The 24,027-nt window shown below is 42.3% G+C and overlaps 1 long non-coding RNA gene across 2 annotated transcripts; it reads right to left on the bottom strand.

Annotated features, from left to right (window-relative positions):
* Positions 1-554: 554 nt before the first annotated feature.
* On the bottom strand, positions 555-24,027 carry Gm31636. 2 transcript variants are annotated; one of them, XR_373395.1, is made up of 3 exons: positions 23,981-24,027; positions 19,852-20,008; positions 555-588 (listed from the first exon to the last, which is right to left on the bottom strand). It is a non-coding gene; the product is annotated as a predicted gene, 31636 (long non-coding RNA). The 2 variants fall into 2 exon arrangements; XR_373396.1 differs by lacking the exon at positions 555-588 and adding an exon at positions 7,003-7,056.

The raw sequence follows: 24,027 nt of genomic DNA, 5'->3' as shown, positions 1-24,027 counted from the left end.
TTAGCCTGAGGTACGTGGGGAAGTGTCAACTGATGGACTGAGCAGGAGGAATGCAGCAGGAGGGGCTGAGGGACAAAAGCCCCAGCCTAAAAATGAGTGCATGCTAGTTCACCATTTGTGTTCGTATTGTTGTGTTTTATGTGCATGTATACTCACTGATTTCTGGTTGTGAACCTGGCTATGGTATGATGTCTATTTGACAATAGCAATCATTGTAGCATCTACTTGTAATCCCAGTACATGGTTGTCACTGGGGGACCTGGGCTATTTAGGGAGATGATGATGATGATGGTGATGGTGGTTGTGATGGTGGTGGTGATGACTTTCTGGAGAGATGGCTCAGGGGGTAAAGGCATTTGTTACCAAGTCTGGTGACCTCAGTGCAGTCCCTCCATTCCACATAGTGGAAGGAGAAAAGTGACTACGGCAATTTTCCTCTGACCTGTCCTATTTGTCACCATGGGTCCAGTCTCAGAAAGGATACTCATGCTCGCCTGCTGAAGAATGAGATCAGTTCTTATTGTGGGAGTCAAGTAACTTCAAGTCAGGGTAACTTCAAGACCGGGGCAAATTCACATCACCTATAAACTAAGCAAACAGAGAAGAAAAGAAAATGAGGTCTACACACCTAAAAGATGCTTTCTACAAGATGCCCTTTCAACATATGACTAAGGGACACATTGAAATCTAGAAACCACACCACATAATAAAACTACCTGATAGCTCCCATAGCTTGTTTAATGATGCACTACAAAATTCAACAGGACAAGAGGTAGTCTTTGAAGGTCTGCTCCACTTGATTTTTGCATAGATAACAAATAATACCAAGTGCTTTGCATACAGTTTGAATACAGAAAAAAGTGCAGGGCCATCGTTAAGTAGAACTATTCTGATATGTTTTTGAATGCATGCAAGTGTTCACCAAGTATACACGATCATTTTCCATACCAAGACCCCGATCACATTGTTAGAAATAAATAAAATACAGTAAAATAATGCTTGGATCACAGTGACTTGGATTTGCAACTTTCTCCAACTTTCTTGGATTTGCAGGTTTTGAAATATCCGCATATACATACTGAGGCATCTTGAGGATAAGACTTCAGTCCAGGTGTGAGATTCACGTTTTACACACACCTTGTATACACAGCCTAAAGATAATATCATGTATCTTTAGAATACCTGTGTTCTTCTTTCTGTGACCCATCACGTTGAACATGGTGTGGAATTTTCTACTTCTGGAATGGTCTCAACTCTCAAAAAAAAAAAAAGAAACACTGGAATTTCAGGTTTCAGATTGAGCCCACCTTAGGACTGGTCAACATATAATTAAGCTCATGATTAGGCCCATCTGCTTGTCTGCGCTCTTTGACAACTGACTGACTTCTCCCATGCTTGGCGGTGAGTTGCCAATGAGAAAGTCTGTTCACAGAATAATTTAATTTTTTTCTCTTGCCCATTTAAAAACATACAAAAAAGTTTAAAAAGAGAGTTACTAGTTTGTCTTCCCTCAGGACTGCTATTAATAAGCACCAAAAGCAAGGAAGATTTGAGCTATTTTAAAATATGTAACCCATAGTAATGAATTAATTACCATATAATATTTAAAGCTTTGATTATTCGTACATGAGAGCTTCCATTATTAATGATTGCTTATGAAATTAATCTTTGTAATTTTCATTATGATTCAAATTAACTTCATTAGTTGAGCTCATGATTCACATTTGCTATAAAACTCTACTTTTAATTTCTGAAGCATGAAATGACATAAAATGTCTTTGGGGGGGAAACACTTAAAATTAAGATTTTACTTTGATGCATTGAATTAAGTCAGATGACGTGGAGCTGGTTTCACACACTGCCCTCTGGTGTTCAAAGGTCCACACTGCATGGGAAAGGAACACCCAAACCAAAGGCTCTACTGTGACTAGCTTCTTGCATCTGAGGAGGTGCCTTGCGTTCACATTCTGCCCAGTGACTAGACACCTTATTGAGGCTGTGGTTACATGGATAACTTTTTAAATGATGGTTTCAAAAGTCAAGTGCTGATAATACAAATTAAAAACTTATGAAAAGCACATCTGTGTGACAGTCCTCCCAAGGTGCTTAGGTCTCTTGAAGTGAAGCCATCCACTACTAAATAATTCGCTTCATTTCTCCCTAGACTGTCACATTTATGAACTCACCAGAAAGTTTGACAAAGGACTATGGCCTAGTGAAGACACAAGGAGTAATTAAGCCCGCGGTGAGGGCTTTGGGCCTATTTAGGAATTCTGTATTTCCAACAAATATCCTCAATTTGCTTTAATTGAACATTTTATATCTAGCTTTGTTTCTCTCTTAACCTGAACTTAAATTAGATAAAAATTTCAAAATTTGGTTTCTCTGTTTTAATGTAACTTTCAACTTATATACAACCTTTAAGTATCTTTTGGGGATGCCTGGAGGCTGGCCTGAGGATTTGTTTTTAATTATTGTTTTTCAATTTTCTAGCAGCTTTATTTTTAAACCCATTTTCCTCTACTTGATGATTGCAATCATGCTGCCTTTTCTGTCTTAGGTAGAGTTGACGGAGGAATCCCAGTGAGGCTGGTGATCAGAGTACAGAGCAGCCAGAGAACCCCTTATTTGCTGACAGTGTGTTCCTCGGGGTGAGTCATTGCTTGGATTAGCATGACGTCATAGGGAGCAGCTGCTCTTTGAGGAAGATGTGTTTTGGCAGGTAAAGATAGTTTTCTGAACTTGGAAGAATGCTTGCAGACATGAATGGGGCAGTCCACACAGAATGAGGGCTGCCTCCATGACCTCTTGAGTGATTGTTGACACTAACTAGTCTGCCAGTCACCAAACCCCTTCACAGATTTCCCACTGCACTGAGGTGGTAAGTGGCCCTGGGCAAATATCTGGACACTTGATTTCCAAACTGGGAGGAGTTTTTTCCTGGAAAGATATGTGCCTGGAGATTTAGGACTAACCATTATCTGATGCGCATTTTGGAGGACCATTAAGGCGTTATACAGCAGGAATGGGATGTTTCCTAGATATATTAGAGTCCTACAGTTAACTTCCAGGCTGCTCTGGCTTTGAAACCTGTGAATATAGAGAGCATGATCAGTCCAGCTCTCTAACACATCCTCTGCATCTAGCAAAATCCCTAGCATATAACAAGAATTTAATAAGCATGTGTCAAGAGTGGGGGCTGGCATGGTGACGGAAAATTATTCAAATTAAAATTCTAACTTTCAGTTTTTAAAAAATGATAGGGTCTTTTTTGTTGTTGTTCAAAACAGCCTCAAATATCCAAACATATTGTCTTTACCTCTCAAATAGACAGTGTCACACCAGCATGCCTACCATCTACCACTGATTATCTATCTATCTATCTATCTATCTATCTATCTATCTATCTATCTATCTATCATCTATCTATCTATCTATCTATCTACCTACCTACCTACCTATCTATCCTGTATTGTCTATCTCTATCTTTTTGTGTCTATTTTTCTCTCTATCTCACACCTAAAGTTTGTGAACAACTGAGACGTTTGGCCATATTTTATCTTATTTTTATTTAATCAACTAACTAACTAATTTATTTATTTATTTTTTGGTTTTTCAAGACAAGAGTTCTCTGTGTAGCCCTGGCTGTCCTGGAACTCACTCTGTAGACCAGGCTGGCCTCGAACTCAGAAATCTGCCTGCCTCTGCCTCCCCAAGTGCTAAGATTAAAGGTGTGTGCCACCACTGCCTGTCTTATCTTACTTTTAGATTTATTTATTTTATATATTTGAGTACTCTATCTGTGTGTATACCTGACACCTGTGTGCCAGGTTGTGAGCCACTATGTAGTTTCTGGGAATTGAACTCAGGACCTCTGGAAGAGCAAATATTGCTTTTAACCACTGAGCCATCTCTTCAGCCCAACTTCTGGCTTTATTTAAAATATACTATTAAAATCTTCAACTAAAGGCTTGGGACATGCTTTAGAGGGACAGTCTGCTGCTGATGGACATGCACTGGTGAAATCACAATGGTTATAGTTAAATCTATGGTGTTACTGCTGCCTCACTAATTGCTATGACTACTCTTCATGTCTAACATGAGTTCAGCCATCAGTCAGGTTAATTGTTGTGAGTGCATTTCGTCTCCTTTTACCTTTGTGACAGCATTCTAAGGCAAGTGCTATTGCTCTCATTTTCAAAGATGAAGAAACTGATGTTTAGAGTGACTTGCTTTAAACAAAGCAACTAAATTGAAACCAATATAAGTATAACTACTCTTAATTTTATAGTAAGAAAGAATACGGCTTTGGTATGGAAATAATGACGTCTTAGTATATTGGTCATTGAGTGAGAAACCCTGGTCCAGTGACTCCCTCCTCCCTCCCCTGTGCCTTTTGATAGGTCTTTATTTGTGAATTTGTTTGGGAAAGATCTATTCCTGATTCTTATTGCAGTTAATCCACTTTTTAAAATTTTGGGCATGGGGGTATGGAGCCCCAGCTCTGATTGACCTTAGCAATGATGAGAAGAATATGATGAGAAGAATACCATGGCTTGCCATACACTTTTACACTCTTTATCTGAAATCCTCAGCAGGAAAGTGGAATGGATCATATCTGGGCCTGACTCTCTGAGAGATGGATTTTAACTACTGCCATTCAAAACTAGTCTAAGCTCATGCATCCCAAGTTTACCATATGAGAATATCCCAAGGTTTGGGGACAATACACTTAAAAACAAAGCAAAACAAACTAGCAAGCAAACTACTTCCCTCAAGGGTTCACACAAATCAGACAGCAGACACACAAGTGTAGGTTGTTGAAGGTATCCAGGAAATGGCTACACAGCTTGCCCTCTCCCTAGAGCTAAACTGATCTTCATTTGTTATAGCACTATTAACCTAGGCAGTTTTTAGTGACGTGGGATTTAGCTCTCCTGAGGCAGTAAGGGAAAAGTTCCGTTGTAAACTACAAGCTTGACATGGCAACCAGAGAACATAGTTGGAATAACAGCAAAAGGAACTACAGCTAGAGGTCTACAATACCTACCAAGGTTATTGACCAGCGAGATAAGCAGGGTTGGTAGCTAGCAGATCAAGCCAAGGCAATAGCTAACAACCCAAGTCAAAGATGGACAGAGAAGGGAATCTATGCATGACTACTGGGCAAGCAATCCATCTCCCAACTTGGGCCAAAGGGTTATGCATAGGTGTGTCAGTTTGCTCTTGGCTTAGCCTTTGAAGTTCCCAGAGAATTAGACAATTTTAGCAAAAATGACATTTGTCCAATTCTTGGCATAATTATCATAAAAACATTGTCAAGCACCTATAGACCCTTCCCACTTTGGGAGTTGGCCTTTTCTGCTTTCCCGAATCAGCTGTTTGTTTGTTTGTTTGTTGTTCACTTGCTCATCCCTCCGTTTGCCCATTTCTTTTCTCCTTATAAGTGCGAGACAATGAACTTGTGAGCCACTATCTGGTGACATTGATTGTTAGATACCTTAGTCTCTGGGTCAAGCCAGTCTGGGCCTAGAAGGGGAGCCTATGGCTCTCAAAGATCCACAGCACCGTAGAGAAAACAGACAGCCATCGAGCACCCGCATGAGTCTGACCAGTCAGTATAGTTCTAGGTACTATCTCAACTCTCCAGAGACACGTGCCATTGTAATTGCCTATTGTATAGGTCAATAGGCAATTACAAGGGAATATGAAGGCTATAATAATAACGTCACGTGTGAGATCAAGGTAGGAATCACAGAAAGGACACCATTAGTGCGTTTCTTTCCTTCTTTATTGCATGCCCCCGTCTTGGCTTGGAGAATGGGGAGTTCAGAGTCTGTTCCTGTCATTCCCATATGCTCAGTCCCATGTGCATACTTCCATATATGGCGTAATGAGCCTCAGAAAATGTTATCAACTAACAGAATGATAGAAGAGTGGAGTTCTCATTGCCACTAAGAATATATTGTGTGTTTTCTGTGAGAAAAATATAAATGGAAAATCAAATTACCATAAGATTCAGAGTATGGCAGTGTTGGAAGCTGTGGCTGACTGGTGGCTGTCTCCATTTCCTTGACTTTCTCTTCTAAGAGGAACTGTGACTAGATACCCTCTCCCTTAATCAGAAGTACTTTGATTTATTTTGATTTTTAAATAACAGCTCTATTAAGATACAATTCACATACCATGAAGCCATCCCTTTAGAGTATAAAAACCCCCACTTTCCAGAACACACACAAAGCCATCTCCGTATGTCCTAAAACACTTCTCACTCCTAATGACATCCTGCACCAAACAGCAGTAGCTCCCTGTTCCTACAGCGACTGCAAGTGCTAACCCACTTTCTGTATCCATGGATTTGCCTATTTTGCACATTTCTTACAAATGGAATAATATAGTGTGTATTCTTTTTTTTTGTCTGATTTCTTTCAATAAGATCGATCTGTGTTGAAGTAAGAATCAATACTTCTTATTACAGTATGATATCTCATAGTGTGGCTATATGGTGCTTCATTTAACCAACCTTAAATTGGTGAATATTTAAGTTGTTTCTTCTTCTAAACCATTATGAATAGTGGCTGTGAGCATCCACATGTGATCATATGTCTTTGCTTCTCTGAGGCAGTACATCAAGGCTTGCTGAGTCTTATGATAACTTCATTTTACTTTCTGAAGACCTGTTTGGACCCCATTTTCAAAGCAACTACATTTTACAGTGGTCTTTGGGCAGTTTATGAGCACCCTAGATCTCTTTGTACTCCCCAAGCTTTGCCATCTATGGTTCTTCATGCTCCTGTGGTTGCTGAGAATCAAACCTAGGACCTTGCACATACCTCGTAAGCTCTCTGTCACCAGAACCACATGCCCAGCCCTGTCTTTAAGGGCAGGCATCCTAGCAATACAAATGGTTTGCTGATCCTTGGATGCCAAATCTTGATGGTTTACCTTCTGGGTCTTGGCCATCTGGTGTGTTGACAAGAGAAGATAAATTCTGTAGACGGATAGTTATGTTCCTCATGTTCCAGTCTTATGGGAGAAAACATGGTTCCGGGTTACCTAAAATAAGGTTATGAAGTTTTGGAATCAGTGGTAGCTTCCTAAGCACTGACCACATCGAAAAAACCAATGTGCCAAACTATGGGGGCATGATGAGAACTTTTGATTTAGTAAAATATATGACCTTTCCTAAGTGGAAAGTCACAGCCATGAAGTGTCTTGGTAGTGGTTCACTTTGGATCATTTTAGAACATCTTTCTTCAGGTCAACAGGAATTTGTGTCTGACAGAGCCAGGGGATTAGCAGGGCCATGTTTACCTTAGCACCCGGTAGATGGTGCCTGCTTTCTAACCAGGCTAAGGCTTTTCTCTTGTGGCTAATTCAAGGTGATACAGGCAATTAGCTGATAAAGACTTGCAAGTCTGGCCTTCCCCAGGCCCTCTGGTGGCAAAGATGAGCCACAGCTCTGGTTAATTGCTCCCTGAGTTGTAATCTACAATTCACTGCAGACATTTGGAAAGAGAGTTTTCCTAACCGACAAAGCAAAGGCAGAAGGTCATTGATTCTCAGGAGATAAAAAAAAAAAAAAAAATAGAAAGAAAGAAAAAAAAAAGCACATTTTAAAGATTTGATCTTATTTCTTGGGAGTGACTAGAAATCAGAAACCAAATGTGCCTTTTTTTTTTTCTTCTTTTTTTCTACATGGGCTTATTTTCTGGTTACTACAATTGACTGATTTATACACAGTGTTCTATAGTCTAATAGTCAGTGTAAGGAACAGCACGTTTCTTCAGTGAGGCTGAGAAAGGAGCTTCCTATGTAGTAAGACCTCCATCATTATTATCTCTGTGGCATTCATGCTCGTGTTCTTATTGAAAAAATCATGTTATCTCCTTTCATTAAACAAACATTCAACTCAGAATTATGCAACATGATGCATAGCTCAGAGAACGGGAGTTAAACACATAATTTTGATCGATTGCTCCTCCATCTGCTTTTAGACAACTGGTTTGCAATTAACTGAGCTGGGGAATCAAAGCAGGATTAGCTCGAGAAAATTCTCAACCTTGCTGTAAGTAGTCACCGTATTAGAGTACTTCTGTCTTGTTCACAGGTTTGCCATAAAGCCCACAGAGCCTACAGTTTACCAGCTTTCATCTGCCATGGCCCGCTTTAGGCCCCTATATTAAGATTGCTTTGTGAATTACATAGTCTTTTTCTTACACAGATCTCAAAAAATGCATAAGTTTCAGGTTTTATAAACTTAGACTCACCCCTGTTGAAGGAAGCCTCCCTTTTCTGTTAGCTGTCTTAAATATATATACAAACAGGTGATTAAATTCATATGGTGCCTAAAATACACTAGTACCTTAAGCTATTTAAAGAGATAGCAAAGGAGTAAATCTTAAGTTCCTGTAGTACTGAACCCAAGGACCAAATTACATACTGGCTGGCTCTTTTAGCTGCATACCTACCATGTGTCACTGGCCCATCTAGGTGAAGACCTACAATGTGTCACTCACTGAGAGAGTGGCTCTGGTTCAGTGATCTCTGCCTGGAGAACATGACCTTGATTTGACTTATGGAGAATGCAGTTCTATTTTTCTACCTTGTAGGATGTTGTATTAAGTAGATATGAATTTGTCTTACCTTAATCACTCACTCACTCACTGGCCCATCTAGGTGAAGACCTACAATGTGTCACTCACTGAGAGAGTGGCTCTGGTTCAGTGATCTCTGCCTGGAGAACATGACCTTGATTTGACTTATGGAGAATGCAGTTCTATTTTTCTACCTTGTAGGATGTTGTATTAAGTAGATATGAATTTGTCTTACCTTAATCACTCACTCACACACACACACGGTTGCAGTTTCTTCCCGTGTTAATGGGCTAACTGGCTTCCTTCTTCAAGAGATGTAAGTCTTTTTAGGAAACTGAAATGGCTTAAGAATGAAAGAATGTTTGGGTGACCCCCCCCCACCAGGGTTGGACAATATCTGTTGGTCTTGTAGCCCCCAAGCTCCATGTAGGACTTGGTGTTCAGTCAATATCACAGTATCAGTTGTCTCACAGTATTATTAGGCTTAGGATTTCTTCACTGTCCTCATGTATGAGTTGAGTACTACTGTAATTTTGATGGCAATCTTAATGCACAACACAGATGGCCATTCTGCTCGTGGAAATCTGCTGGTGGAAAGACGAAGGAAGGACTCCTCAAGGACACAGTCTAATAAAGGCTCAGCTATCCTGATGTTCAGGGCCATTAGTATCCCAGCTCCGAGGTAGAAGGTGGGAACCTAGAGGGGTGCAGAGAGGCTCATGTCTACAGGGAAGAACTCAGTCATTTGACAGCAGACTCCAAAGGGGTCTGGGACATGAGGTCTAATGGCCTCTCAGGGACATCTTTTCAAGAAAGAAGGGCAGCACACTGCTGGCAGCTAGCCTTTCCTGCTGCACCGTCATAAAGAATTGAATGAGAGAGAGAGGACAGGCAATCGAAGGTAGAAATGATGTGGCATGAGAGAGGAACAAGTCTGTAAAGAGTCTCTAGAACATCTGTTAGAGCGACAAGTGGGAACACAATGGGAGTGCAGAGTAAAAATAGAAGCAATTAATGCGGGAATGTCCTTTGATCCCTTTGTGCAAAAAGAAAGCAGCGTGCTTTAAACAGTCTCCATTTTTCTCCTACAAAACCTTCCATTTGCTTCTCATGCTTCATTCTGCCAGAGAGACCATGAAAACCTTTCGAACGCTGTCTTCAGCCTTGACTTTGAGTAAGAACGCTATATAGCACTAAATCTTGGAGGCCTGTCTTATTCCACCGTTACCTCACTGATGCTACTCCGAGGAACCTCATGGCTATGGGAAAAAAAATACAAGTACCACACACCTAACAAATAGCTTGTCATCCATTAGCAATGGGTTTTTAAAAACATGCTATTCTGCCAGTGACCTGAAAATCTCAGAAACGAAATGTATTTCTAAAGAGGGAGTTATCACAGCACAATAAAGGTATCTGGATATAAAATCCCGCTGAAAAACCTTCATGTGAATCAACCTTGGTGAGAAACAAATTGTTTGAACAATAGACTTAATTAACTCGACTCTGTGTCTCTTCCGTCACAGCAGGCGTGAAGTCTCAGGGCATCTGCTGATACACCTGAGCTAGAGCCCAGAGACGCTTCCTAAGGGGTGTTGTGTTAGAAATGACTGAGGAGTTAAATAAATGAGGCCATGGTGTTCTGGTAGCTCTCTCCTGCTGTTTGCAGGGAAGGCTCTAAAGGGAAGGGAAAACCAGGGCTGAATCCTCCTGGAGTTTTGTCTCCTCTGTGTCTCTTAACTTTAAAAGAGCACTTAGCACTAATGGGAATGCAGTCTGGCTTACAAAGAGGACTATCTTCATTAACAGAAGCATGTTGCTTCCAGGTGATAAAGGGGAGGGCTGGAAAGGTAAGGGGTAGCTGAGATACTGGTGGCCTGTTCTTGTGGCTGGCTGGCTGCAGAGAGACCTCTCACGAACAGGGGAAATGCTTCAAGAGCATTTCCTCACGTTTAGTTGGCCAGTTAAGTAGACTGAAATCTCTCTATTTGGAGATTATTTTGTCCTAAGTTGTGCTTGCTTTCATTAAGTGGCTTTCTCCCTAGACTCAGTGTTTATTGTAATGTACATTAAATATGGCAATAAAATTCCCAGGGACAGAACACAGAGCACAGACATAACTTCTTGTCTAGTTGTGCTTCAGGCTTGGCTTCATCCACTAATGACTCCTTATGAGATTCACCTGGATTTCCTACATATTAAGAAAAAAAAATCCATTCTCCTCATTATTAATCTTACTGATGAGACTGACTGTTCTCAAATGTTTATGATGTAATACTGACTTGGTGGAGAAGTACCGTCCCCAGACCCCATACACATTCTCATTTTCTGTCAGAAAGGTTGTTGCAAATTTATGATGCTTTTGGAGGGATAGAACTCTTTGAAGTCTTAGGAGGATTCTAGAAGAGACTGACTAAATATAGCTAGCTTCATTATTTTGATTTGTCACCCAGCTTAAAATGCTGACTTATGATATATGTGTTTTATATATGATTTCTTAATTCCTTAAATATTTGATCAATATAATAGAACACTTGCAATATGGTCAGCAATGTGCTGACAGCTGCTAATTCAAACACACACACACACACACACACACACACACACACTACAGCCACAACCAGGTCTGAGAAGAACTCTGAGCTCATACACAGGTTTGCTGGTTCTACCATTTTGGGCATATACTCATTATATGTGACCTTGGAGATAGATTTCTTGAAGTTTTCTTCCATTGGCCCAAGTGACTGTCTTCCTAGGCTGAGGCTAAATCCATGAAAGTGCAGCTCAACCTGTCTTGCACACAAACTCTCTCCCTGACTGTGACTGAACCACTTTGTGCTAGAAGCTGTGACATGGGTTTGGGGAATACATTGATGTTCTCCAGGAATTATTCAAGGTTTTAGAGGCCAGTGATTAGCATGTAGAAAAAGCTTAAATATCAGAAGCACAAAGTAATATGATCTATTCTGTCTGAAGAGACCTATAGAGGCAAAATTACATTTGAAGCAAGCATTAAAAACAGAGGGCTAGTGGGCTGGAAAGAGGGCCAAGTCAGGAAAGTGCTTACCATACAAACATGAAGACAGGTCCCCAACATGAACACTTAAAAGAAGGAGAAGGAAAAGGAGGAAGAGGAGGAGGATAGTAATGAGGATGACGACCACCCTTGTGTCCTCAGCTCTTAGAGAATGAAGACAGATGGATCCCCAAAGCGCACTGACCAGCCAGGCTAATCAGTAAGTGAACACTGGGTTTAGTTAGAGACCTTATCTCAAAAAGTAATGTGGAGAGCATTTGAGGAAGACACCTGGAGTCAACCTCTGCCCTCAACATATGTGCATATGTGCACACATAAACACAAATGCACACCCACAGAGATGTGTTTATGAAGTATGTGACGAGGACAGAAGTGAGTGATCCAGGTCTGTGGTTTTGGAAGAATCAGAGAAGGGAAAGAAACTGAGTGGTAATGGACTTAGGGGTGTTTAGGAAACCCTGTGTGGGCAGGAGAATGGCAGACAGAGGTTGGACAGGTTTACAAAGCAGTGAACTAGCCTAGATCCTGCGAAGGGAGGGAGGATTAGGTTGGGTTTTAAGCAGGGAAATGATACCATGTATGGAGGAGAAGTCTAGCAGGGGGTATGGCAATGGTGGACACTGTGAAGGAGCGACTGATATTAGCAAGATTTTACAGCTCTCTAAAAGAGGGGTGCTAGACCCTAGGTTGGGATTTGGAAGTGAAAGGCAAAGATAAAACAGACAGGGGCTGTGGGTTGGGGATGGTGAGATCAGACCCCTCTAGTAATGAGATTGCGAGGTTCCAGAGGCTTATGACAAAGAACCAGATAGAGAGGAGGCCACTTAATCACGTGAAACCGGTAATTTGGCAAAGAAGTTGATTTCCAGGAAGTGTCTGACAGGTTGTGACTATAAAAAGAGTGACAGCTGAGAATGCTGATTAAAGTAAATTATCACGTTGATCTTATTTCCACAATCAGAGAGAGAGAGTTGAATGAGTATCCATCACATGACTCCGGACCTCTGGAGGGACCACCTATTTAACATAATGGAAGCTGATTGTTCATCCCACCCTAATTTCAATTTCTTATGCTTTGCGTATCCCAGCAGAACTCAGGAAGAGCAAGTCTGCATTCCCTGTAAATTCTAATACCATTGCATGTCTTGGAAAAAAAAAAATCTTTCAGCTATTCCTCAACAAAACAGTTCTAGTATACATACAGCTTGAATACCTATCACCCTGTGTTAGAGTCTTGGCTCAGTTAGGAAGTATAAGGAGCGTGGAATGTCCCAGTGCTTTCTAACAGAAGAGTCTAGAAGCCATTCTGTTAGTTATGAACGTTAGATTCTGCTCACTTTTCAAGCTCTTGTGAACACAGACCGCAGCCAATTCTGTGCTTCAGCCTGTTACAAGCACAGCAGTAATCCAATCACAAATCAAGTAAGTTTTAAATTTGATTCAGAAAAGGAATTTTGAACTTGGAAAAGTAGCACATGTCCTTAGTCTCAACAACTGAGAGGCAGAGGCAGGTAGATCTCTGTGGCTTTGAGGGCAACTTGGTCTCCATACTGAGTTCAGGCCAGCCAAGACTACATAATAAGACCCTGTCTCTAAAAACAACAAGCAACAAAACAAAACGAAAAACCCCAAAACAAAACAAAGGGAAAACAACAAAAATCTCAAAACGAATTCCACAAAAGGGCATTTTATTTCGCAGGCTGATATTTTGTTTTTGCTTTCACCCAGCTAGACTTGAGTGAAAGAGATTAATTGGGTAGTCACACTGGGAATAGAGTAAGGAGCAAGGCAGGAAGCCCAGTGGGGCTCTGGGAAGGAGTAGTGCATTGCAAAAGGATGGGCTGGGAGACTGTGGCCCTGACCTGCCAGACTGTCCAGGGGTCAAGACAACACATATGGCACCGAAGAATATGTTAAAAATTTCAGAAAAACACACACACACAAGAACCCCCAAAAAACAAAAACAAAAACAAAACATTGTGCAAATTCCTATGGCTAACTTACCCAAACTTTGCTAGTTAGTTAAAGGGATATTTAGTAAAAGGACATGTAAATATTTCTTTTGGTTTAGGGTGTGCCATGAAAAAATAAAAAACCACCAAGACACTGAGAGAACTGGAGGATTATGGGAGTAAAGCCTTGCACCTTGAGATTGTGAAGACGGAAAACTCTGACCTTGGCTGGGCTCATGGGCCAAGGTTGTTAGATTGGGTCTCCTAAGAAGAACGTGACCTCGGTGTGAAGTAGGGTATGTCTCTCAGAAGCTAATATCTAAAGGCTGTGATCTCTAGCCACAGCGCTGTGTGTTCCTCACCTACAGAGAGCAGGCCCTTCTTGCAAGTAGTTTTAAACAGCTGGGCATACACTCTGTCTGCTGGTGTAGCCTGAGGAACAGTAGGGTAAAGGGACTTCTTTTAGCTTCATTCTCTCATCTTACAGAACGGGTCAGCATTTACAGGTTCTCCATGACCTCTGAAAACTGTTCTCTTTTTTATTTCAAGTGAAAAGTTTCTGAGTGGTCTGGTGTGGGTTGAGTGCATAGTTCTGGACCAACTGTGTGGCTAGGAAATTCATCAAGTGGTCCTTCTCCTGTATTCTAACCCTGGTCCTTCAGGACTCCAATGTCACTTTTTTCAGGGTTCCACATGTAGTCTCTCTCTGCCACCTTACTTAATTTTCTCCTTAATACTCATCACAGTTAGAAATTTATTAAACAATATTTATTGTTTGCATATATATATACATATATATATGTATCCATTTCCAGTAAAATATTAGCTCTGTGCAGCTGGAGAGGTTATGTGTCTTGCTTTGCAACCCTGTCTAACAGCGGGGTAGCACAGCACCCCAGCATCCCAAAGGAGCTTAGCAAAATCACCCTTTGTATGGACAAGGGGGGGTCTGAGGAGCAGTTCCTCAGGAATGTGGGATTTTAGACAGCGATGATGGTAGACTGCTGGCAGTTTCAGGTTAGAGGGAATAACATTTCCCATCTAGCTTAGCATCTTTTCCCCTAGTCAGATTAGATCCAGTTCCTTGCTGTAAGTACACACTAGTATTGGTACAGCTATTAGCTGAAATTGGTAATTCAGAACAATTTTACAGTGATGGGGAGGTTTTATGAAGTCCTAATATCCATCATCCCCAGAGCCTTCCATTCTTTGACAACTCCTCTCCAAGTTACAGACGTGCTCTGTGGGACTCAGGATGACTATTAATGTGCAAGGTTTAGGCTTACGAATGAGCTCTCAGGTTTCAAGCCTTGCATCTCACTCATGGACCATTTCTTATCCAGATGACAGAAAGCAATTTCAGTAGCACTTAACCTAATTGGTTTGTGACCAGACCAAGACCCTGGGCCCTACTTATAATGTGTGGGCAGTACACTTTGCTTCAACAATTCTAGAAAGTTCTCATCTTGTAAGTTTAGTCTCTCCTTCAGTTGAGCCATTATTTCTGAGCTATTATTTCTGTCCGTTGAACAAGGCTTATGGAGTCTAAATTGTAAATCACTGATCAAAATTCTTAGATAATCAGAACATTATGTGTCATAGGAAAACTGGGTTGAATTTCTGATCTGGCTGGCCCATTCACATGTTTCTCCCTTACTTACTTACTTACGCATGCATTTACACAGTTTCTGTAGAATATCTTCCAAGCCTGCATTTGAATATGTTTAAAATATTATTTTAAAAATAGAACCTTTTCTTGTTTGTCCATTTGGTCAGAGCAGACCTTATTGCTTTTTTTGTTTGTTTGTTTGTTTTTGTTTTTGTTTTGTGAGTTGGGATCCGATAGGAAGAACCCTATATAAACATCATGTTGACTTTGCCACACCCACTGCAGCATCTTCCTTTATCTTAGTTTCTCCATCTGTCAAATGAGGGGGAAAGGCCTTTGGCCCGCTCTGAGCCCACAGAATCCAGAATCTCCACCTTTGATGCGTGTTGTTGATTCTAGAGAGCAGTTTCTAGCTGCACCGGAAGTGGGGGCCTTTTCCTAGATGGTTTCCTTTTCTGGTCTCTGTGTCTACATCCCTAATTCCGGGTTCACATGAAAACTGTTCTGAAGGCTCCTGGGAAAGTGAAAGCTTGCTTCTCAGCTGTAGGGATTTCTACTTTCCCACAAAAGCACCTATAGTCATTCCACAACAAGTACAAGGCCCTTGCTCCTTTATCATGACACCAGACTGCATTTAATTTTTTCCTACTTATTTATTTACTTGCTTGGTATTTGTGTGAAGGGATCTTATTGCCTGTGCTTGCTATCTCTTCCTAAGAATCAAGGGGCTGGGGTCATGGGGTGCTGTTTCATTGGATAATCAAAAGAGAACTTACCTGGGAATTTACCCGGGAATCAAAACGGGTAAAGATTAAGTTGATATGTAAATAAAAGACTGGGCTTTTGATCTGCAAGGGCCAAGCTATCCAGAGAGTTGTTAGAAGAGCAAGAAAAAGCTGTCTTGAGAGAGCAGAACACAAGAGCGATGCAATCTGGAGAGCCATCTCAAGCAGAACATAGGCCATCAGCTTGGACCTGTGATTTGAGTTCTTTTGCTGCTCCCAGACACCCCTTCTCCCAGAACCCCTTTCCAGGCTGAGGCTGGTCCTTGACACCCTGCCACTTTAGAGAAATTCCTGACCAAAGGGACACAGACCACCTCTTTAGGGGATATAACTGGAATAAAAGAAGATAGGTTAGGTCTTTTACTTCAGTTTACATTTGAAGGGTGGGAGATGGTGATTCATGTAATTAATTTTATAGTGGCTGTCAGCTAGCCCAGAATTTACAGTCTTCCAAGAATTATAACAATTAGTGCCAGCACCACAGCACAAATATTCAGTGGTGCGTGTGATTTCTGGCATGAGTTTGTACCTGGACAGTTCTCCTGAATGCCTGTTTCCCAAGACCATGGTTGTCTGTTTATTTTATTTATTTATTTATTTATTCATTCATTCATTCATTCATTCATTTATTATCTACTTTACATCCTGTACTGGCTGGTTTTGTGTCAACTTGACACAGCTGGAGTTATCACAGAGAAAGGAGCTTCAGTTGAGGAAATGCCTCCATGAGATCCAGCTGTAAGGCATTTTCTCAATTAGTGATCAAGGGGGTAGGTCCCCTTGTGGGTGGGACCATCTCTGGGCTGGTAGTCTTGGTTCTATAGAGAGCAGGCTGAGCAAGCCAGGGGAAGCAAGTCAGTAAGTAACATCCCTTCATGGTCTCTGCATCAACTCTTGCTTCCTGACCTGCTTGAGTTCCAGTCCTGACTTCCTTTGGTGACGAAGAGCAATGTGGAAAGTGTAAGCTGAATAAACCCTTTCCTCCCCAGCTGCTTCTTGGTCATGATGTTTGTGCAGGAATAGAAACCCTGACTAAGACACTCCCAATCACAGCCGCCCTCCTTCCTTTCTTCCCAGGCCCACCCTTAAAAATCCTTCCCCACATTGTCCCCTTCCCTTCTCCTTAGAGAATAGGAGCTCTATTTGGGTAACAGCCCACTCTGGGTTATCCGGGGACTATGCACATTCTCTCCCACTGAGGCCTAATCAGGCAGTCCAAGTAGGAGGAAGGGAATGGTAGGGAACAGAGACAGAGATAGCTCCTGCTCTACTTGGTAGGGGACTAACAAGAAGGCCAATCTATACTTTTGCTACAAATGTGTAAGAGGTTTAGGTATAGCTCCTGCATGCTCCCTGGTTGGTGGCCCAGGCTCTGCGGGTCTTCTGTTATGATTATGGTTCTTCAGAGCTCTGATCTGACATTTGTATGTTGAACAAAACAGAAATGAGGAGCTGAGGACTAATTATTCCAACAAGCATAATTACCAGGGTTGTGTGGCAAGGGGCAAGAAAAGGAACATGTTAGTGTACTCTGCTTTCTTTCTTTCTTTCTTTCTTTCTTTCTTTCTTTCTTTCTTTCTTTCTTTCTTTCTTCCTTCCTTCCTTCCTTCCTTTCTTTCTTTCTTTCTTTCTTTCTTTCTTTCTTTCTTTCTTTCTCCCTCTTCCTAAATCCTCGGCTCTTTATTTTATGCTTACTTAGTGGAAGCTTATCCTAAGGGTTTCTTATTTATTTATTATTGCATAATCTTCTTGTAAAAATTTAGAGCACTTTTATTTCCATGTAATTTAAATGTTGGTTTCTGCTCTGTTAGAGTTTTCCCATTCAGAGATTAAAGAGATCACAGAGAAAGCAAAGTCTTGGCATGAGCTCTAGCTTTGGGGACTTCCAAGGAAGAGCCTCCTGACTGCTAAGGGCCACTGTGTCGAATGCAGCACAGTGCTTTGCTTGGCGACTCTGTTAATTGCAGAGGCAAGCAGGGGTGTGTGCACATATGTTCTTGCAAATTTTGTTTTTTTATCAAGTCAATAACACAATTTCGAAACAAGCTTTTTCCCAGCAAATGCTAATTATAATGAAAACCTCCCACACAGGAGCAAAGCAGACACACACTAGATGGCTGAGCAGTGATTTACTGGGGATCACGGTTGGCAGCACTCACAGTGCAAGTCAAGGACCTTATAGGCAAGATTATCTAGAAAATCCCTGGCTTCCAAAGCTGCAATCCTTTAAGTCGGCTGTATTTAAATGCAGCTGTACTGCTGATTAGGTGTCAGAACTGGAGCACACTGAAGAACTCTGTTTAGTGATTAGCTCAATGGACCAATTTTGCTTTCAGATACTTACATGGAGGAAGGCTTTGCATACAGATATGGAAACAAGTCTGTCATCTTCCTAGTTACACAGGTAGTGGGGAAGTGACACTTGTGTAGGCCACAGAGTCCCTTACCCTGTCATTGCCTTGTCTCTGGCTTCATCTCTGACTGAATGATTTTCTTTACCAAGAGTGTGACAGAGCCACAGGCTTTGGTAGTTTTGTTTCTCAGTGCTCTGTCTATTAGGAGATGCCTAATTGCTGTGTCAGAGGTAAGTCCATACTCATTCCAAATGTGGAAACCACACTTCCTACTACAAAGACTGAGCATCGTATGGAAAAACTGGAAAGAATCCTACATCTCATATTCCTGAATAGATAAAGACGCCAAGGAAATCATGATGACCAGCAGGTATTAGAGACATTAGCAGAAGGCCAGGGTGGTTATCAAAGGCTAGAGCTCTGCCTGACTAGTGAGCACTGCTGGCAGAGCGTGTCCTGCAGTCAGTGAACTGAAGGCTGATGGGGGAGACAGGCAAATCAGTAAGGGTTTTTCAGGAACAGGTTGCCATGGACATTTGCAGGGGCAAAGGCAATAGAACGATGGAACTACAGTACAAATCTTTTAATGTTACTAATCATGTTTAGAAATGGATACACAAGATATATTCCACTCCTTCCTTGACAGACTAATCCCATAAAGGCCTGCAAGGCAAAGTCCCCTTCGAAGATCTCATGTCCTCAAGTCTAGGACCCACCTCTTCTTTTAACCTTGGCTCTTTTCCACTTCGTAGGCCTTCTACTCCAGATAACATTGACCGGCAAAGAGATTGTGGATCTGTCACCCATTGGCTTCCCAATGTTTAATCACTTGAATGATGCTTTTACCTCCTGTTGACAAGACAACTAGGAGACGGACCACTTCCACAGGCTGAAGAGGGCAGCTCTGGGTGACTGATTCCTTCCCTGAATTCCTAGCCCACATCCTAGCCCTTCTCCGGAACCCATGGTGGATAGCTGGGTGATCCCTGCGGAAGGGAGGTCACTATGCTCCATGGAAATTCTAGCAGCTCTCTTTAAGTCATATCTTATACTAAATGGCTCACAAGAGTCGAAGGTAGCAGGTTAGCCTTGATTATGAGAGCTGTGTGTGGTTCCCCTGACTGTTTATTCTGTAACTGCAAGCAACATATTTAAAAAGCAATAATCTCTCTCTAATGTTTTTTATTAATATGATTTTAGGTTGTTTTTTTTTTCATGGCCCTTTGCTTCTGCCTGTTTCACTGTAGGTTTGGTGCCATTTTTATAGCAATTTAGAGCCCACCACCTGCTTCCAGTACATTTTTGGCATATGATCAACAGATAGATTTAAAAAAAAATTACTGAGAATAAACCCTAAACTCATCTTGTCGGCCTTACTCGGGAAATTTAGTGTGGCAGGTGTTCTGAAACAGAATATCCATTGCCAAATTTCCTGTTGTTCTGCACTGATTTCCTGCTGCTTTTAACTGATTCTGGTGGTCAGCGTTCATTCTCTGAGATAGCATGATATCCCTTACCTGGGAGCTCACGTCTGATCCATGGAGTATCTCTGATTGACATGTAGTGTGTGGGGAGGACGCCGTCTTCCGTGCCCACTGCTGTGCTTTGCTAGCAAAGCACATCATGACTTCCTCACAGCTCTTCAGTAGTTTCCCATATCCGGAAACATGTGCCCTAGAAGAAACCAGTAGCACTGAGAGGACGCTGTCACGGCCAAGCCATGAGCTGTAACAAGTTGGCATGCATTTCTAGTTCATTTTCTATTACCGAAAAGGGGGCTGAGAGAAGCCAACCTTCTAGAGTGGTATTTCTCAATTTGTGGGTTGAGACCCCTTTAGGGGATCAAACAACCTTTTCACAGGGGCTAAGACCGTCAGAAAAAAAATACAGAAATTTACATTATAATTCATAACAGGAGCAAAATTACATTTATGAATTAGCAATGAAAATAATTTTATGGCTGGGAATCACCACAGTTTGAGTCACTGCGTGCGTTAAAGGGGTTTAGCATTAGAAAGGCTGAGAAATGTTTCTGTAGTGTTTGTGTGTGTGTGTGTGTGTGTGTGTGTGTGTGTAAATGTGTGTGTCCCTGTGTGTGTGGTCCAGTGGCCTAGAGAGGTCAAAAATCATCCAAGTCTCACAATGACAATGCTTGAGGTAGTTGTAGAGGTTGAAGCAACTTCTCTTGTAAACTTGTGTGCGTATGGCATCAGTGTGACTCTTGGCCAAGCTGTAGCTACCCAGTTCTTTTCTCCCTAAGATGTTTAGCAGTTTTCCACCTCATGCAGATATATACCCGGGAGGGACTTTGCTCTCTAGTAAATGTTCCTTGCAGTATTGAATGTGGCTTTAGTTCCCACAGAGCAGTTTTTACCAGCTTTACAAACAGATCAAAGCTCCTTAAGTTCATGCTGTAGGCTTTTTCTTTTCTGTGAGGCCTGCCTGCCTCTCCCAACCGCCATATCCCAGTTAGGCTTGGTCACAGACACCCTGACATGGCTCCAGTTCCTGCCCACAAGGGAACAGGAGTTCTAGATCCAGCCCTCGGTGTTAGGTGGTGAAAACAGCCTTGATACACACACACACACACACACACACACACACACACACACACACACAGAGTTTCTGGGCAGCATGTTTTAGGAGAAATATGAGCAAAAAGGGATTTCTAACTCAGAAGACTGAGCTGAAAATAGGTCAGCTTAGAGCGGTAAGACCTCCATGATGATAGGGCCGAAGGAATAGCAGGACTTTGCAGAGGATCTGCTCTCTTCCCTTCTTGTCCCATTTCCTAGGTAGAACCTCCTGCTCTTTGGGAGGAAAACCGAGAGGCACCTACAGTCTACATTCTTGCTTGCTTTGTAACCTTGAGCAGGGTGTTCCCGCTGACCATGTGCCAGGTTTTTTTTTTTTTTTTTTTTTAATCTGTAAAATAAATGTAGCAATGCAGCTTACAGGAAGGTGATGAGCCATAGGCGAGGCAGTGACAGCCAGGACTCGGCACAGTGTTTGGTGCTTAATAAAGAAACGATGGGTAAATTGCACCTCTTTTCACAGGTTTTATGTCAGTGAGGTTTGGTTGACTCCCCCATGTCAGCTGTTATTACTGGCACAGGTACTGTCCCCCGAGAAACCGGCCATGTGCCTCCGGGCTTGTCCTGGCTCCCTAAGGGAGGGAGGCAAGCATAGCTCTGGCCTAGGAATCCTGTCTCTTAAGGGTAACTTTCTATAGGAGAACTGCCAAGGTTCTCCCCTCGGCAGAGGCTGCAGGGTGTGTTTTCTTTGAGTAATATGAAAGCATCCACACCCTTCATCCTCCTTCCTCCTCCACCCTTTTTTTCTTTCTTTCTTTTTTTAGATCCTGTAGAGATTTGAATATGTTTGGCTTAGGGCGTGGCACCATTAGGAGGTGTGGCCTTGTTGGAGGAAGTATGTCACTGTGGGCATGGGCTTTGAGACCTTTCTCTTAGCTTCCAGGAAACAAGTCTTCTGTTTGCCTTGTGGACTAGAAGTAGAACTCTCAGCTCCTCCAGCACCATGCCTGCCTGCATGCTGCCATGCTTCTGCCATAATGATAATAAACTGAGCCTCTAAACCTGTAAGCAAGCCCCAATGAAATGCTTTCCTTTATAAGAGTTGCCGGGGTCAGGGTGTCTCTTCACAGCAATGAAACTCTAAGACAGATCTGCAGCCAGATGTTGGCTATTTTACAACCTGCTTGAAGCTATTTAGGATCAGGTTGGTTGGTTTTTTTTTTTTTGTGTCTTTCAGGATGAGCCTTTGAACCTTTGCATTTCTAGGTCAGCTCTCAGACCGAGGTACAGGCCAGCAGTGTCTCACTGCTTGGGAGTTTGTTAAATCAGCCGAATTGTTTACAAGGAGATAACAGAAGCTGCCTTTATCCTACTTCTTGATGGCATCCCTGCCTTTCTCAACATCCCGTGAACCGTGTCTTCCAGTGGCCATGCCTCCTTCAGCATTCTGCCCTCCAGAATGTCATCATAAGGGCCTAGTTAGCTCTTTTTGAGTCACTTCAGATTATATGTAGTCCAAGAATACAAATTCTTCTATATTTCTCTGAAGGACTAAGAACTGGGTGGTCTGCTTTATTACTGCAATGGCCCCACCTCTCCTACTGTTTGAGGTTTGTGGTAGGGAGATCACAGAAGCAGGAGCTTGCGGCAGCTAGTCACATTGTTATGAAATATAATGGGGCAGTGGGTGGGGGTAACAGGGTACCTGGTGGCCCCATGGCAAAGTGTCCCCCTGAAAAATCATACATGCTAAAGACTAGCATAAGTGAGGTTTATTTGGAAGGGAAGAGAGTGAAGATCTGGAGAAGGGCTAGAGGCAGACTGAGCCGCAAGGGCAGAGGAAAAAGACGGAAGAGAGAGAGAGAGAGTAAGAGAGAGCAAGAGAGAGTGAGAGAGCGCACAAGCTGGGGTAGCTGAGCAGTCCTTTTATATGATGCCTGGCCACCTGCATCTAGTGGCAGCTAGGTCCTGCTGCTAGGTCCCTGGGAGGAGCCTAGTGGAATTTTCTGTAAGCCAACACACATTGCTAGCTTTCTCCTTGATAATCAGTCTAAGATGTCAGCCCTTGGAATAATGCCATCCTCATTTAAGGGAGTCTTCCCACCTCAATTAACCCAGTCTAGAAACTCCCTCACAGACTGTCTTAGCTAGAGTTTTATTGCTGTGAAGAGACAACGGGATCACATTAACTTTTATAAAGGAGAACATGTAATTGAGGCTGGCTTATAGTTTCCAAGGTTTAGTCGATTATCATCATGGTGGGTAGCATGGAGAGACTTAGGTAGACATGGTACTGAAGCAGGAGCTGAGAGTCCTATGTCTTAATCAACAGACAGCAGGAGACTATGTCACTGGACATAACTTGAGCATCGAAGACCTCAAACCCCACCACCACAGTGATACACTTCCTCCAACATGACCACACCCACTCCAACAAGGCCACTCCCTATGGGTCAAGCATTCAGACAAGAGTCTCTGAGGGCCATTTCTATTCAAACCACCACACAAACATAAACACTGGCCTGTTTCCATGGTGATTCTCTGTTCTATCAGGTTGACCATCACAGTGATTTTGTGTTCTTTTTATACCCAAGCTCTGTAGAGAGCCGTTGCAAATCAGTCTACAGCAATATAGAGTTTATTCGAATCTCCCGTGAAGCAGAAAAGAGACTCACCACCTTTTCTAAACCATTTCAGGTTACAAAAGGGCATGTTGAGTCTTAGACTCCCCCTGCCTGACTGTTAGCAGTTAGCTGGGGCTGACATACTGTCGACCAAGTTCGAAGATGTCTGCACTCACTTTCTTCAGTGTTCCTGGACTGCAGTGCCTGTGAGGTGAATGTGAAGCTCAGAGGGCAGCTGATCAGACTCACACAGACGCCAGAGTGTTACTGCAAAAGCTTTCCCCTTTTCAGTTTGAGGTCTGGCAGGTCCTCTTAGAGACCTGTGAGACGGACTCAAGAAACAGCTCATGCCTGCTTTCCCTTCAAAGGGAAAGGCAAGTTTTATATAGAAATCTCAGTCCAGAAACACTTGTAGGTTAAAAGAAGCAGAACCCCTATTCTTCCGAGCTATGTATGTCGATTTAAAAGGCAGGTGTCTTTCCACTGACCTGTTTCCAGGGCTATAATCCCATTATGCTGACACAACCCTCTGAAA

Source organism: Mus musculus, chromosome 1, assembly GCF_000001635.26.
Source record: "Mus musculus strain C57BL/6J chromosome 1, GRCm38.p6 C57BL/6J".
Classification (NCBI taxonomy): Eukaryota; Metazoa; Chordata; class Mammalia; order Rodentia; family Muridae; genus Mus; species Mus musculus.
The sequence above is the reverse complement of the archived record's forward strand: the minus strand, read 5'-3'. Positions and strand labels throughout refer to the sequence as shown.